Consider the following 18058-nt stretch of genomic DNA (forward strand, 5'->3'; position numbering starts at 1 on the left):
CTTCAAATTCTCCAGTAATAATCACAATCACTTTTTCCTTGTGCTTTCCCTAATTGGCTATCAGGGACTTCTCTAAAGTACTGAAAAGCAACAATGTTAGTCTGGAGACTAAGGTGTGTCCGATCCAGGCCATAGTTTTGCAATTACTTGCTAAACAATGACTAAGGATAATAGAAGAAAGAACAACGTCTTTTAGTTGTGGTGCTCGAGAAGAGTGTTGAACGTACACTGAATTGCCAAGAAAACAAATCAGTCTGTCTTGGAGAGCGTGTCCTCTGAGGCAAAGACTTTTAAATTTTTTTCCCATTTTATTTTACATAAAATAGTTATTTTACATATTTACATACAATGTCCATAAAGTTCATATACATTGTTTTTAGCACTGGACCTTACCCGCGGCAAGAATTTTGAGGCTCCATCTCATGTACTTTGGGCATATGTCCAGGATGGACCAGCCCTTGGAGAAGAACATCATACTTGGAAGGATGGAGGGACAGCATAGGAGAGGGAGACCCAGGATGAGATAGATTGACTAAGTGACTGGAGAAATCGGCTTAGGTCTGCGGGAGATAGGCTCAGGATAGTGCAGGGTTCAGCGTTCATGTATATAGGGTTGCTAAGAGTCACAGGCAACTTCATGGCACATAACAACAGCAACAATACTTTTATTTCCATTCCTTGTTTCATTTTCTCCATAGAAATGACCATTAATATTATAGTATGGCAACCTATATTGTTGTCCACAATTATTCATTCCTTCCTTTTCCCCCAGTATGCCAATTCTCTATTGGTTTCATTTCTTGTATTTGGAATCCTTTTCAATGACATCCTTGGCCTGGGATTCTGTGCCATAGTCCTTAGCAACTACATTGCTGCAGCCCACTACTTTGCGGGGCTTTCCTTCTTGGTCAGTTTTTCACAGGCCTACTTATTCCCCTAGTGTCATCCACCTTTATCAGGTTGATTTGGTTTTAAGCACAAAGGGCCTCTACTAACTTGACATACATTGGTCCATTAAAGTTGATGCCAGCTCACAAAGATGGACTTGGTGCATGTTTAAGGCTTTGACACCTTCGTGAATTACACATGCTAAGCCATCGTGGCTGAGGGTGGTCTTTAGTACCTCTTGTAAATGGGCGTTAACATCCATTATACCACCAGCAGCAATGTTGTCCTCGGCCGTGGCAATGGGTTGTGGGTGGAGCAGAACCTTGAGTTCATCTGTGTCTTCACGTCCGCACAACTTGGTGGCAACTTCCTTTCTTCTTATTTAAGAGAATCATGCAGAGCCTCCCTTCCCATGCATGCCACTGGTATAATAAGCTTCCTCATAACCGTTGTCAGCTTTGGAAAAAAGACTTGGTTTTAACAAATAGAATGTGAGCAGGCATGGCATATGCCACATCTCAACAAAAATGTAGACTATGGTAGCAGAACTGGCTTGTGGTCTTTCACCTGTTAGCACTTCAAAAAGATGTCCCAGATAGGAGAGTCTTCCCCCAACCCCCAAATCCTGGAACAGAAGATAAATGTAGTAAATCCATTATCAGCGCACAGCCTAGAGCAAAGTTGTAGACAATATGAAACAATTAAATAGCAGAAGCCAATAAACACGTGTCATTGTGGTTATTGTTGGAAACTACTGAAATATTGGACTGCTCTGCTACCACAACGAAAGCTTACAGTTTCACACAACATATTGTAGTTGTTCTGCCACCACCTGCCTGTCAGTGGAAGCGTACATGCTGCTTTGATGATGAACTTGTTGCAGCGGTGTTTATAGATTAAGGAAAAATACCTAGCAATCTACTACTGAAAAACTCAGTCAATGAAATCCTTATGAAGCTAAAACAAATTAGGGGGATTGGGCAGGACCAGGAATACTTTTGTATTGTCCTTGAGGCTGTAGTAGGTTGGTGGCTAACTTGATGGTCATTAACACATGAATAACATCTTATATTTTTTTAAAGGCCAAAGATCTCTTATTTTCCTTTACAAAATACATGTCATGAAAGCAAGTATTGTTTTGAATGGTTTACTATTTTCCATCGTATAAAACAGTAACTAGCACGTGGTAGAGCTTCATGAATGTATCTTCTTCTTGTTATGTGCTGTCGAGTCGTCTATGACTCATAGTGACCCTATAAAGAATAGCTCTGAAGCCTGAATGTATCTAGTATGAACAAATATATTCTGGAAAATTCTTAGCCTTTTCCCTTTCAAATATTGTCTCTTCCTTTTCTATCCATTCTCTTTTCTTGGCATTCCCATTAAATGGATGGATGTTAAACTTTCTCACTGCTTTGCCTACCTCAAACCACTCTTTTGATATTTTGTTTTCTTTCTTTTTCTTTTTTTTTTTTTTAGGGTTTCCATTCATTCACTGTTGGACTTTTCTTCCTACCCATCCCCTCCCCACCAATTCACTCTTCTCCTTGAAAAGAAATAGAAAAATTCTTTCACGGTTATGCAATCCCTCCCCCCAAGTCCGCTCCACTATGCAGCCTTCACTCTGAACTTCTGTAATGACAAGAATACCATATAAATTATGTTTCTTTTAAACAGTTCTCTCCATAATCTGTTTCAATGCAATATACATCATTCCTCCCCTCCTTTTCTGTCTTCCCTCAACCCCCATGTCAGTCCTATTTTACAACAGTGGTCCTATGCAATATTTGTCCTTTTGTGACTGAGATATTTCACTCAGCATAATGTCCTCCAAGGTCATCCATTTTGAATAATATTTCACGAATTCCTTGTTTTTCAGTGCTGCATAGTATTCCATTGGGTGACTGACTATACCAGAGCTTCTCTATCTATTTCTTTGTTGATGGGCACTTGGGTTGTTTCCAGCTCTTTGCTATTGTGAATAAAGCCACAATAAATATGAGTGTGTATACATCTCCTTGGATGGCAGTTATGGTTTCTTTAGGGTAAATTCCCAGTAGTAGAATTGCTGGGTCAAGTGGTATTTCTATTTGCAACTTTTTGAGAAAGCGCCAGACAGCCTTCCATAGTACTTGCACCATTTTACACCCCCACCAAAAGTTTTCCAGTTTCTCCACAACCTCGCCAGCATTTCATGTTTGTTGTTCTGTTAAATTTTGCTATTCTTACTGGGGTGAGATGATATCTCCTAGTTGTTTTGGATATTTTCATTTTTTAAACTCCATATGCTTCTGGGCAATTACCATAGAACTCTGTTTTATTGTTACAAATGTAACTCTTTTAGATCCTTTTAAATAGTCTTTTCGCTTTCTCTTTTTCCATTCTTTTTAATTTTTTACTTGCTATAAAATGCACTCTTTGAGGTTTTATTCCAATGACAATATATGCATTTTTATTCTATAAGTTTTATATTTTCCAAACCTTTTCCTCTATTTTTATAATGTCTTATTCTTTCATTTAATTTTATTCCAGCTACTTTAATCTTCATTTCTTTATCAATCTAAAACGTAATTCGTTTATTTTCTTCAGTTGACCACCATATTATCTAAAGTTTAGCAGAGTGGTAATCCTTTTCTTTTTGAGCCTGTTGCTCTTATTCATGGAAAAGAATTTCTTCTTCTTGTTTGTAATAGTTCCAGACATTCATCTTCAGTAAGAATTTTTAAATTCTTTTGAGAACCCCACATGCTTTAAAAATTCATTGAGTTAAAATTTCTTTCCCCCAAAAAAGTAATGCAAATTTGAATTCTGTGCCAATATGAGATACTACTACGAAATTTTGCGTTCAGGAGAGGATTATTTTTTTCTTCTTGCAGAAACCTGTTCTTAAACACTATTGATTTTCCTCTTCTCTAGGATTCTAAGTTAAGTTTTAGTTTCCACTTCACCAAAAGGTGATTCCCCCCTCAGGGTCTCTAATATATGAGAGAGGAGGCTCTGGTGGCCTTGTGGCAAGAAGCAGCATTCAATTCCAAAGGCAAAGGGTTTGAGACCACCAGCTGTTCTGTGAAAGAAAGATGGGCAATCTCCTCCCATGCAATTCCTGCCTCTGAAAACCCACCAAAGGGCCACCTATGGGCTGATTCCAATTCTACAGTACAACAATAGCAATATATGTGAGACCTCTGGTGGCACAGTGGTAAAGAAGTTTTCTGCCAACTCAAAGGCACAAGGTTCAAATCCACCAGGTGCTCTGCAGGAGATAGACGAGTGATCTTCTCTTGTGTGATGTATAGTGTCTGAACATCTGCTGGAAGGCTAGCTATGAGTTGGTTCCAATTCAGAGGCACACCACACAACAAGATATGCAAGGGATTAAATATAAAGCTCCACTCTCAACTACTAGGCCTATAGTATTTTTTTTAAGTCCCTCTGATGTTTCCCTCTTCTATATAATCAGTCCTAAACTTTCTGCTTGATTTTTTTCTATTTTTTTCCTCAAAGACTGCTTAAAAAAGGTTTCTCTTGAGCTGAGTTTCCTTAAAATATCCATGAGACCGAACATTGGAGAAGGACATACATAATGCTTGGAAAGGTGGATGAACAGCCCAGGAGAGGAAGACCCCAGATGAGATGGATTAATGCAGTAACTGGGGCCATGGAGGTTGGAGTGTCGGAATTAGTGAAACTGGCTCAGGACAGGACAAGATTCAGTGCTGTTGTTCATAGGGTCACTATGGATCATAGGCATCCAGATGGCACACAACAACAACAACAGCATATATTTTAGAAGTTTGTATTCTTTCTCTTTTCACATCGTTATTTATAAATTTTATGAAATCTAATTGGGTGCACAGCATGAGATAAATATTTTTTCCTTTCCTTTCGAACAGTTACTCAGTTATCAAAGGTAACTTATTAAATAGTTTAATCTTGTCTCCATTCTTAGCTTTTTCTCTAACTGATCTGTATACTGGGAATGTTTAAGGATTTTCTGTTTCATTTTAATGATATGTCATTTCCTGTGCAATTATCATATTCTTTTAAGTTGTTTATCCTTCTGATAAATTTTAATATTGGGTAATCCAAGCCACCTCATAAGGGTCTTTTTTCCCCCCCCTTGCCTAACAACAAATGTTTATTTTCTCAATGAACTGGAGAATTCTTTTGTTTAGTTACAAAACACTATCTTGAAATTTAATTGATCTAACTTATAAACTAATTTAAAAGAAATTAGTATTTTAATAATATTGATCATTGCATAAAAGAATATAGTTTATCTTCCCTTTAAAAATTTCTTGTGTGTAATGCAATAAAAATTTTAATTATTGTTAATAAAGGGATAATATTTGTCATGTAACATTTATTATAAAGTTAATTATTAGGTATTTTATATTATTGCTAATAGAAAATTCCTTGCAACATATTTTATAGTTGCTTCTTAATGACATAAAAACAACCATAATAAGAAAGGAAATTACTATAACTAATTGAAGGTATCAGAGAAGTTGCAGAGTACAAGATCAGTATATAAAAATCAGCTACATTCCTCTATATCAACAAAGAGAACACTGTAAAGGAAATAAGGAAAATTGTACCATTTACAATAGCCACCAATAAAAGAGAAAATACCTGAAAAATCACCTGACCAGAGACGCAAAAGATTTATACAAAGAAAATCACAGAATATGACTGTTAGAAACTCAGAGAGACTACATAATGGAACATGGAAAGCATATGGATAAGGAGACTTAGTATTTTGAAAACGTCAGTAACACCCAATGCAATCAATAAATATCGTAAAATGTTGATCCAGATTCCATAAGCATTCTTTAAGGAGCTGAAAGAATCAACCACTAACTTTATGGGGCAAAGAAACAGACTCCAAATAGGAAAAGCACCCCTGAGGCAGTACAAGGCAGGAGATCCCACGTTCCTCTACTTCAAGATCAGCTATATAGCTATAGTAGTAAAAACAGTTTGGTACTGGTACAATGACAGACAGATAGGCAATGGAAGAGAACTGAGAGCCCAGAAATAATCCCATCACTTAAGAACAGGTCTTTAACAAAGCACCACACGATATGAACTAAGAGAAAAGACAGTCTTTTTAAACAGTGCTGGTAAAACTGGGTATCCATTTGCAGAAAAATGAGACAAGATTCATACCTCACATTATATACAAAACTAGCACAAGATGGCTCAAAGACTTAAATGTAAAACATAAAACCATAAAGACAGTTAAAGCAAAAACAGGGGTAAATTTCAGATCCTAGTTTATATTATAAATAGACTACCGGTCATAGCTAACAAAGTGGCTTGCCTCCGGAAACCCTAGGAACCTGGAGAAATGATGAAAGTTATACAAGTGTTTAGGTCTTTCATTCATAGGGTTGCTATGAGTAGTCTAGGACTAGACAGCACTTAACAACAATAACAACAACATCTATATTTATCTATCTATCTAGTTGGAGAAACAATTAAATTTATACAAGTGTTCAGGTCTTTCATTCATATGGTCTCTATGAGTCATCTACGACTGGAAGGCACTTAATTATAACGACCTGTCATGGGGAGCTCTGGTAGCCTAGTGATAAGAAACTGTGCTGCTATCTTAAAATGTGTAGTTTGAATCCACTAACTATGTCATGGGAAAAGGATGGACAATCTTCTCTTACAGGATTTATTGCCTCTAAAAACCCACCATGGAGTCAGCTACAGGTTGGTTCTGACTCAGCAGCACACAATGACAACAGCAGCAAATGTCATAATCAAAAGTGTAACAACAGAAAAAGATAGATGCATGGGACTTGATAAAAATTAAATTCTTGTGTATAAAAGACTTTTCCAAGAATGAAGAGAGCCTACAGATTGGGGAAAAAAGTTTCTTACAAGGACATATCATCAGACAAGCACTAATTTCTAAAACTTACAAAAGCGCCAACCCCTAAATAACAAAAAGACAATTCAATTAAGCAAATAGCCAGTGGATAAACATTTCACCAGAGAAGACAGTCAACTTCTCAGGAAATGCTGTCTATCATATCTATTCAATTAACTATTTGTTGAGTTGGGACCCACTCATAGTTGACCTTCAATTGGGTTTCCAAGCCTATCAATCAGATAGGAAGATATTGCCCATCATTCTGGGGAGTTGCTTGTAGATTAGAACCACCGGAGACAGGGCTTTTAACTCCCTGTGGACTAGGCCACCAGATTCCCTCACTACTTATTTGAGAGATGCACATCAAAACTCTGAGATGTCAACTTGACCCGACAATAATTGTTCAACATTGCACGATGCAACAAACCCAGTTGAGGATGTGCAATGAGAGATTAGAAATACCATATACTGTTAGTGGACCTGTTAAATGGTATAGCCCTGTGGAAATTTGTTTAATGATCCTTTTAAAAGTTGGAAATAGTAATGACACTCGAAACCGTCAATTTACTCAAACTCAAGCTCACTGCCTTCAAGTTGGTTCCTGACTCAGCAATCCTCCAGTGAGTTTCAGAAACTGTAAATTTCAACTTGAAGGAGATACAGATATTAAAACAAAACACCAAATACCAAAAAACCAAAAATCAACAAACTCAGTAAGAAGAGACTACCCATATTTACCCCTTAGAGCTGCCAGTCGTTTTGAACCTCTGGGGAGCTACAACCTTTGCCGGTTTCTACTCTGTGAACTATCAGACTTGTCTAAGACAGAGTGCCGCCAGACTGCTCTTTGGAGGCAAAGGTGATGAGGCTTTGCCTCACATACCACGGTCATGTTGCTAGGAGGGGCAATTTCTTCTAGAGGGACCTGATGCTCAGAAAGTGGAGGATCAGCAAAAGAGAGGAAGAACCTCAACAAGGTGGACTGCCACAGTGACTGCCACAGTGGGCTCTAGCGTGTCAGGAAGTGTGAAGATGGCACAGGATAGGACAGGGTATAGATCTGTTCTTCGTAGGGTCGCTATGAGTTGTACTTGGTGGCACCTAACAACAAAAACAACAACATACAACATACAACCAGAGCTCCCCACCAACATCACTACTATATATGTATCTCAAAGAAAAGAGCTGGGACATGCATAGATGTATCAGTGAGATGCACATCCAGTGAGATGCACATCAAAATGAGATACCATCTTGACCCAGCAGTAATGGCAAAGTTCAACATGATGGCACCTAACAACAAAAAACAACAACATACAACCAGAGCTCCCCACAAACATCACTACTATATATGTATCTCAAAGAAAAGAGCTGGGACATGCATGGATGTATCAGTGGGATGCACATCAAAATGAGATACCATCTTGACCCAGATATAATGGCAAAGTTCAACAAGATGGCACCTAACAACGATTTTCCTTATTTACAAAAACCCTTATTTTTGTTTTGCAAAATGAAAATTATTATAGTCATTATTACTTACTGTGGTTATTGTAAATTAAAAAAAAAATCCTCTGAAAGGAAAGACGATTCCAGTAAGGGGATATAGTTAGACATGGTAATGACATTAATTAATTGAAAATAATATTATAAAATAAAATGTAAGAGGGGAAAAGTGAACCCAGGTAAAAGCTCTTACTCTAGAATTTGGTATGTAGCAAGCAAGCAATGAATATTAACTCTTACTGTGTTGTTGTTGTTGTTGTTGATTGCTGTTGAGTCGAGCACTACTCATAGCAACCCTATGAACAAAAGACCTAAAGCCTTTCTATAACTATCGACATTTATCAAAGTTAATAGAGTTTCCAGAGGCATGTTGTTTAGGAAGTGGATGCCACTCCTGCTTCCAAAACACTTATTACTATTACTATTTTTCTTAATATACTTATATAGAGGTTATATTTTCTTGCCATTTCTTGATAATGCCAAACAATTTCCTGAGCATATTTTTCTATACCCTGCTTTTGATCATTTTCAGGACCATTTCCTCACCTGGCCCATTTATTCCTTCTGGAATGATAATTAACCAGTCTCATTATTTGCTGACAGACAGGGTTGGTTAACTTTGTTGCTTTGGGTTTGGGCTGACCCTTCTTAGGCAGGTGCATAATTTCCATAATTCATAGTCCCATTTCTAGTTCCTTTCAGGTTTCTCCTGCTTCGTAAAACTGCCATCTTTGTTCCCATCTACAGTTCTCTCAAAGCGGTGGAGTGCATGAAGCTTCTGGTCTAGAGCACACAGCTGGCTACTTTTTTTCTTCCTGCCTTGAAGCTTTATTAGAGGAGATACATCCCAGGATGCAATGTTTCTGTAACTCTTTATATGCTTTCTGTCCTTGAATAGTTGTCAAACAAATGTTATGAGAGAGGTGTTGGTATACTGGCCATACTAAAGGTCCCTATAGAGGGCCATTCTTCAGTTTTTCGGGTCTAATAATTACTTGATCTCTGAGTTAAGAGGGAGATAGATTTTGCCTCCTTTCATGACTTTATTGTTTTCTTCTCATTCCTTCTTCCCTTCCTCCTCCTTCTATTTATTATTTTCTGCTTTCCTTTTTTTCAGGTGGTCACCTGTCTATGACTGATATTCACCTAGGTCAGATTTTGTTTAACAAACAGCTCTGGCAGTAAAATCGGGAGGCAGTAGAGATACTAACCCAGAGGCCCCACCTCTGTGGAGGTTCCAATCCAGCACAGGCTCTGAGGGAGAAAGATAGGCAATCTCCTTCCTTTTGATTTATAGCCTTAGGATGCCAATGGAGGATCAGCTATGAGTTGAATCCACTCTATAACAGTGAGTATGAGATTATTTAACAAAGTCCCTTTATTCTCTGAGGTCTGGGGATTCCTTCTAGGTATTGACATTATTTTGTCTGATAGATTTTCCTTTATTCTGGATGCCAATTTTCGTAAGCATCTTTGTAGATATTTTAGGGGAAAGTTAGAAGAGGATCAGAATGAAATGGTATCTTAACGTTTTAACATGATTCTGTCTGCTCTAAGCATTTTATTGTAATCATGGGACTGGTGTGCAGATTTGGATGGATAAGTATACAAACAAGAACACGTGGAGACTAGTAAGAAGCTTTTGCAATACATCAAACTATTGAGAATAATACTGCATAAAATAAAACTCTAATCTGAATATATCAACATCAAGAAAACAAAGATTCTCACCATGGGTCAATTGGCAGCTTCGTGATAGGCAGAAAAGAGATTGAGCTTGTTAATAACTTCAGCTTGCTTGATTCCACAATAAACTCTATTGGCACCAGCAATCAGGAAATCAAAAGATGACTTGCTTTGGGGAAATCTGCCATCAGGAACATCTCTAGAGTACTGGAGAGCAACGATGTCAGTCTGGAGACTAAGGTGAACCTGATCCAAGCCATGGTCTTTGCAATTACTTTCTATGCATCCTAGAGCTATTCGTTATTGTCTAAGATAGAAGAAGGATGCCTTTGAGTTGTGGTGCTGGAGAAGAGTGTTGAACATACTGTGGACTGTCAGGAGAACAAACAGGTTTGTCTTGAAAAGGGTGAAAGCAGGCTGTTCCTTGGAGACAAGGATTTTGAGGTTCCATCTCACATACTTTGGGCATGTGGCCTGAAAGGACCAGTCCTTGTAGAGGGACATCATGCTTGGAGGGGTGGAGGGACAGCGCAGGAGAGGAAGACCCAGGATGAAATGGATTGACTCAGTGACTGGGGAAATGGGATTAGGTCTGTTGGAAATGATACGATTGGCTCAGGATAAGGCAGGGTTCAGAGCTAATGTACATAGGGTTGCTGTGAGTCGCAGGTGACTTGATGGCACATAACAGCAACAACAATATGAATTATCATTGAATATAGCTAATCTGTGTAATATTAGAGTCACTGGATTTGGTATTGGAAAACTTGAGTTTTTATGTTAGTTCTGTCCCTACCTGTGTAAACTTGGACAACTCATAACCTTATTAAATTGCGGGTTTCTTATGTGAGAAGTTTGAGGTTAATGACCTTTCAAGGTCTTCATGATCTTGATCTTGTTGTGTTGTTGTTATGTGCCATTGAGTTGCCTGTAACTCATAGCGACCATATGTACAACAGCCCTAAACCCTGCTCCCTCCTGTGCCAATCTCATTGTCTCTGATACACCTACCCTCACTACCCCAGTCACTGAGTCAATCCATTTCATGAGGGTCTTCTTCTCTTTCTCCACCCTTCCACCCTCCCAAGCCTGATGTCCCTCTCTGAGGACTGGTCCCACTTTGCAACATGTCCAAAGTATGCCAGACGAAGCTTCAGAATCCTTGCCTCCAAGGAGCAGCCTGGTTTAACCCTCTTATTCTTGGTTTTATTTCCCATGTAAACACTTATGATATAATGCAGACAAAGATTTCTGGAAGCTGGTGGGATGTGTGGAGGGAAAGTTGGGTGTGGACAAATAGTGTCACTGGGGTTCCTGCTGAGTGTTGTTTCCAGAGGGGTAGGTGTCAGGCTGTTGTCAGGTACCACTGAGTCTATGAAGACTCACAGTGACCTTAAGAACAACATAGTGGAGCCTTGCCCTGGCCTGCACCATCTTCATGGTCTTTGCCATGCTTGAGCCCACTTTTACAGCCGCTATTTCAATGCATCTTGTTGATGGTCTTCTTCTCTTCCTCTGACCCATCACATTTCCCAGCATGATATTTTCCAAGAACTCGCCCCTTCTCATACCATGCCCAGATACGTGAGACAAAGTTCCACCCTCCTTACCTCCAAGGAGGACCTGGTCTGGAGGATATTGAAAGGGACTTGTTATTTCGGTCACGTATACTATCATCTTAGTGGGTAATTTCAGTTATACTGAATTCATCTGTATTTTCCTATATAATGCACAGCCTTTACAGTGGGACAGTACCAGTACTTGGCACATATTAACCCACTTAATCCTCACAACAGCAGGTATATTTGCGCATCAGAGAGGGTAAGGAATGTGGATAAGCCCATGCAGGTTGAAAGTGGAGGAAGCCCGTGGAAGTTGCCCCCAGGTCTGTTTGTTTCTTGGGACAGCGTCTTTCTTTCTCTTGCCTCCAACTCTTTTTTCTGATAGTGAGTGAACAGATTGTGGGCTGCGGTCTACATTTGTGTGACTCCAGATTGGGTGATTTCTCTCCTTAGACTGAGTCCCCTATTCTTAGGTATTGCAAATGTGGTTTTGTTGTTGATGGGAACAACAAAGGGGCAACAAGGGAATTTGATCTGTTTCAGGAGCTGGTAATAAATCATGAGCTCTGTCTCAGTCATCCAGCGCTGTTAGAACAGAAATACCACGAATGGCTGGTTTCAGCAAACAGAAATGGATAGTCTTGCAGTTCAGAAGGCCAGAAGTCTGAATTCAGGGTGGGTGCTAGCTCCAGGAGAAGGGTATTCCTTTCTTTTGGCTCAGGAGGAAGGTCCTTGCTTCCTTGAGCTTTTGTTTTAAGACAAACTTTCTTGGACTCTCCCCCTCTTTCCTATTTCTTTCACTGGCATAGACATACCTTACACTAACTATGTCTCACAAAGACAACATACACCCCAATGGGATTATCCCCACAGGTGTAATCAGAAAAACCCCAAACCATCACACGAGTTCCTACTTACTCCTAGGGACCCTCTATGGGTTTCCAATGCTGTAAATTTTACTGAAAATTTTCATGGGAGGAGACTGCCTACCTGTCTTCTGAAGGGATTCAAACTGCCAGCCACCCAGCATTTAGGTTAGCAACACAACACCCTACAGACTAGGCCACCAGAGAGGTTAGGATTTACAGCAGAAATTTGTGGGGGACACAATTCACTCCCTAACAAGCTCCTTGAGGTCAGTGGCTGTGTTTTGTCAACTTTATAAACCCAATGACTTGCAAAATTACTGGACCATGCAGCAGACACGCAATAAATAAAGTTAAGTGGAATTGAATTGAGCCCCATATTGGATGGGGATCTGAAAGCCGCTCACTCTGTTTGTCTTGAAGCTCCCTCTGACTTTGTCCTGGAATCTTGGCCTGAATTTTCCCCCTCCAGGTGCTTGTCAGGGAAGGGCAGGGGTGTGAAGTATCTGCTTACAAGTTAATTTGGAGATAAGTAAGGCTGAATCTCAGCACTGAGGGGGCAGGAGAGTGATGCCTGCAGGCTGGCGTTTTGAAACCAAACAATTAAGTTCATTAACAGTAATGAAACGCGGGAAGACAAGCAGCGGGAAGAAGGCAGGAGTAAATGAGCAATAGCTCTCCCCGGCAGGCTGCCCTTCTTCCTGTCCTCTCTCCCTCCCCCCTTTTTTTCCTACTCTTTCTTTCAGAATGAAAAGTCTTGATCCTCTTAGGCTTTATTTACTCCTCTGAACTGTGAACCTACTGTGTTCCTGAATAATATAGTAACTAAACAAGGAAGAAATAAGACCATTAAAAAGGGCACAAATTTAAAACAGTTTTATTTTTAAAAAAGGCAGATTTTGTAATCTGAAAATGTAAACGGATCAATGCAGCCTCCAAATTCCTTGAGGGTCAGGAATAAGCAGCTAGGTGCCAGGGTTCCCCTGTGCGTAAGTGCTGTCTATGGGGCAATGCAGTTCTTGGCACATAGCAGGTGCCCAGAGTATGCTGCGGAATCGCGTTGTCTCAGCTGCAGTTTGAACTGGCCCCGAGGTGATGCTCTGATTTAGCAATCTGTGTTCAGCTTGGGGTGAGTTGGGCTGGATGGGAGGGCCTGACCAAGGGTACCCCACACCTCTCCAAAAAAGGATCTATGAAGGATACAGGGGCAAAGCCAAAGTAGAGCCATGTGAAGGGCAGCAAGGGTGGGAGGGCGGGAGCCATGGGGAAGCTAAGTGGGTCCCACATGGCTGCTGTGTGCTGCGACGCGCTTCTAATACGTGAAATAAAATTGTAGTCACCCCTGTAAAAGACTTCTGAGGCAATTTATTAATCAGGGGCTGGGGAGATCGATGACACTGAATGATTATATAGCATTAGGCTAACCCCCTGGTCCTTTGGCAGAGCTGTTCTCTGGATGGGGTACAGATGCTCACATCTGCTTTCGTTACAGACCCAAAGTCCTGCGTCCCGGTGTGAAGTTAATGAAGGCCCCTGCATTATTCCCCACATTCCTTTAGCAAAGTAAACCATATCTGCCCAACCCGGAAATCCAATGAGTTAATTAAGGGAGAATTGTCTATGATTTCCTTATACATTATAAGTGCCCCCTCAACCCTTACCCACCCCCACTTGGGCTCAGGCCCCCTCCTCCCTGCAAACCTAAGCAGTGAAACTGCCTCTTGCCCCATGTGCCAGAATGATTAATGGCGGGACTACAATGAGGTCAATTAGCTGGGGTCGGCTTGAAGCGGAAAGGTGGAGTGTGTTTCTTTATTGAACACTGCATTCACACTCCAAACGGTGACCCGGGCCGCAGTGATTTATTACGAGGGCACTCCTCTGATCACTTACCTTCAGTGCTTGTACCTTGGCTTTGAAAACCGGGCTTTCACTGTCAATTAACTGCAGACAAGGAGATCCATTCAAAATCTGAAATGCATACCTAATAACCCTGTGGGGTGCAGGGGGCAGGGGAGTTGGGAAGCAGCCGGGACAGCATCTCTGCCCTCCAGGACACTTGGGCCCTTCAGGATACCCAGGCCCTCCTGAACACCCGGGCCTTCCTGAACACCCGGGCCCTCCTGGACACCCGGGCTCTCCTGTACACCCAGGCCCTGCAGGCCCCCGGCCTTCCTGGACACCCGGGCTGTGGAGGAGATGGGTGAGCGTGTGCTGGGCTATCATTCTTGAATTTGACTGTTTTGGATTTGAAAGTAAGTTACTCTATTTAATAACACAACCTCAAGTGGGTAGTAGCTCTGCCAGCCACTAAGGGCAAACTCTTGCCCTGGGTTTTCTAGACATGAAAGTGACGTGGGGGGAGAAAAGTGTGGCAACCTCTGCGTGTTCCTAAAGCACTGCTTCTTTCTCACAAGGACCTTTGAACTAGGATTCCAGTGTTAGACATTTGCATGTGGGAGGTTTTCAAACCAGGTTTATTAGCCTCTCTGCATGACATGACGGGTTGATATGAGTATTAATAATCAAACTGAACTTCATGGGGTGGTGTTCCCTTCCTCCTCTTTAGTGAGGTCATAATCCTCCCAGTTCTTTAGCACTGTGATCTGACCCCAGAAATGCCCAGGGGGACTTCAGATGAGGTGGTGGCCTATTTATCCCCTGAGCTACAGCAGGGTGGCAGGGTGCGGAAGATTCTCCTTATGTCTGCTTGACTAAATCCTCCTTTCTTTCCAGTTTTTGTTCACATGACACTTTGGTGAGAACTTCTCTGACTACTTATTCGACTTGCAGCTCCCTTTCCCTGGATAACTTCCACCTCTTTTCCATTTTATTTTCCTCTTTAGCTTTTTTCACTGTCTGACAGGCTGACTTTTTTACCCGGATGCTTGTTTGTCATCTATCTCCACCAAGGAACACATGCTCTGTAAGCTCTTTTGGTCACTACTGTACCCATATGTCAAGGACAAAGGAATGGCTACAGGAAGCCTCTTTTGTTTCTGAAAAGACTTTTTTGCAAAGACAGTGTTTGTTTGTTTTTTTATAACTATTAATTAGACAATTTAACAAGTCTATTTTATGTTTCCACCACTCATGGATAAGTTTGCTACATGGTGGTGACTCACATGTTGCTGCGGTATAGAAGATACACCACCTATATTTCAAATACCAGCAGGATATGTGTTGTCCCTGTGGACATTTCTGGACACATTTGGCGTCACTGTGAGCTGGAATCCACATGATGTAAACTTGCATATTTAACTTGTAACTTGTATATTTAACAGTATATTTAACTACATCTCTCTCTCTCTCTGAATCCTGTAACAATTGTGCTCATGCAAAACCTCAACCTAGACCAGAGGCTTTTGTGTTAACAGAGCAAGGAAACACTACATGGCTTAAAATCAAGAAAGGTGTGCATCAGGATTGTCACCTTTCTCCAAACCTATTCAATCTGTACACTGAATAAATTATTTGAGAAGCTAAGCTCTATGAAGAAGAACGTGACATCAGGAATAGGGGAAGAGTTACTGGAGAGCATTATGCTGAGTGAACTAACTCAGACCCACAAGGATAAATACTGTATAAAACTGTTATTGTAGAATGAGTATAAGGATCCAGGAGGGATGGGAGAGGATGGAAGTGGAGGGATGTGGATGCACAGGGAGAGGGGAGGGATTAATCATTGGGTTGTACAATTTAATGGGTGGGGGGTGTGAGGGAAATGGAAAGAATTTCTTTGAATTTGTATTCGAATTTTGTAAATAAACTAGTGGGGGGGGAAAGAATGTATTATGCAGACCACACAACCTTCTTGCTGAAAGTGAGGACTTGTAGCCTTTGCTGCAGATGATCAATATGTATCAATCACATCTCAATATCAAGAAAACAAACATTCTCACTGCTGGACCAATAGGCAACATCATGACCGATGGAGAAAAGGTTGAAATTGTCAATGACTTCATCTAACTTGAGTCCACAATCAACACCCTCTGTCCTGAGAGTTAGGAGATCAGGAGTTGTGTTGCACTCAGGTAATTTGCCGAAAGGGACTTATCTGAGTTACTGAGGAGTAGTAGTGAGGACTAAGGTGCATCTGTTTCAGGCCATGATCTTTTCAATCACTTCCTGTGCTTCTGAAAACTAAACAATGAATAAGGATGACAGCAGAAGAAGAATTGCTACCTTTCAGTTGTAATATAGAAGAAAAGTACTGAATATTCCATGGACGGTCTAAAGAATGAACAGATATGTCTTGGAAAAAGTACAGCCAGAGTACTCTTTGGAAACAAAGATGATAAAGCTTCATCTCAGATATTTTGGGCATGTTGCTAGGAGAAGCTTTTCTTTGGAGAGGTTTCATCAGGTTAAGAAAGCTAGAGGGTTGGCAGAAGAACCGAAGACCCTCAACTAAATGGACTGACATAGTGATTGCAGCAATATGCTTGAATATGTCAGAAATTATGAGTATGACACCAGGTAGGACAGGACTTGAAGCCATTATTCACAGGGTCTCTATGATTCATACTCGACTCCACAGCAACTAAGAACAACATATCAAAAAACCCAACCTCTTGATAAATGGGGAGAGTTTTATTTGGATTCAGAATAAACACCCATGGAAATAGCAGTCAAGAAATCAAATGATGCATTGCAATCAACAGATCTAAAACAGTAAAGAGAAAGATGCCACTTTAAAGAGTGAGTTGAATTCAGGCCAATTGTTTTGGTGTGCTATCAGGAGAAGCCAGAGCTTAAAGAAGGTCTTCATGCCTGAAAAAGTGACGAATCAATGAAAGAGAGAAAGATTCTCAACAAGGTGGTTTGACACAGTAACTGCAATAATGGCTTTAAGCACAGCAGAGAATGTGAAGATGGTACAGGATCAGGAAGGGTTTTGTTTTATTGTGCACAGATCACTGTGAGTCACATGAACTAGACAAAAACTAATGACATACTTGCCATTAGCCCTTTCCCATGTGTCACCTCTAAGACTCAGTGTCCCTCTGTACAGGTGAATAACCACTAGCCCATAGCTCTTTTTGTATAAATTAAGTGTTGTGTACTATAGAGTTGGAACTGATCCATAGCTGACCCTCCAGTGGGTTTTCAGAAGCAATTAATTTCAGAGGAGGAGAATGGCCATTCTTCTTCCATGGAGCAGCTGGTGGCCTTGAACTGTGAGCCATCAGGATTGCAGCACAGTTTCTTGCCACTTGGCCACCGAGACAATGTATATTTTGCATCCAGCACACTGATGGTGAACATGTTTGGTGGACCTTCCAGTTTAAGACAGGTTTGGAAGCAGGATGACACCCACTTCCTAGACAACATGCCTCTGGAAACTCTATGAACTTTGATAAATGATGATAGCTATAGAAAGGCTTAAGGCTTTTGTTCATAGGGTTGTTATGAGTTGTGCTCGACTCACCGGCAATCAACAAGAGGAAGACCCTCGATGAGATGAATTGATTCAGTGACTTGAGTAACAGGGGTAGATGTATCAGAGACAATAAGATTGGCACAAGATAGAGTGCGGTTTAGGGCTGTTGTACATAGGTTGTATGCAGGTGACTCGACAGCACATAACAACAACAACAACAACAACAAGTACATTTATATATGTATCTTTACAGCTATCTATCTATCTATCTATCTATCTATCT

General features: G+C 40.6%; 1 pseudogene; it reads right to left on the reverse strand.

The window, feature by feature from the left end:
• Positions 1 to 793: 793 nt before the first annotated feature.
• Positions 794 to 13655, reverse strand: LOC102848766 (annotated as a pseudogene).
• Between the last annotated feature and the right edge of the window lie 4403 nt (positions 13656 to 18058).

Source organism: Elephantulus edwardii, unplaced genomic scaffold, assembly GCF_000299155.1.
Source record: "Elephantulus edwardii isolate Elephantulus edwardi_28Jun2011 unplaced genomic scaffold, EleEdw1.0 scaffold00038, whole genome shotgun sequence".
NCBI classification, from domain to species: Eukaryota; Metazoa; Chordata; class Mammalia; order Macroscelidea; family Macroscelididae; genus Elephantulus; species Elephantulus edwardii.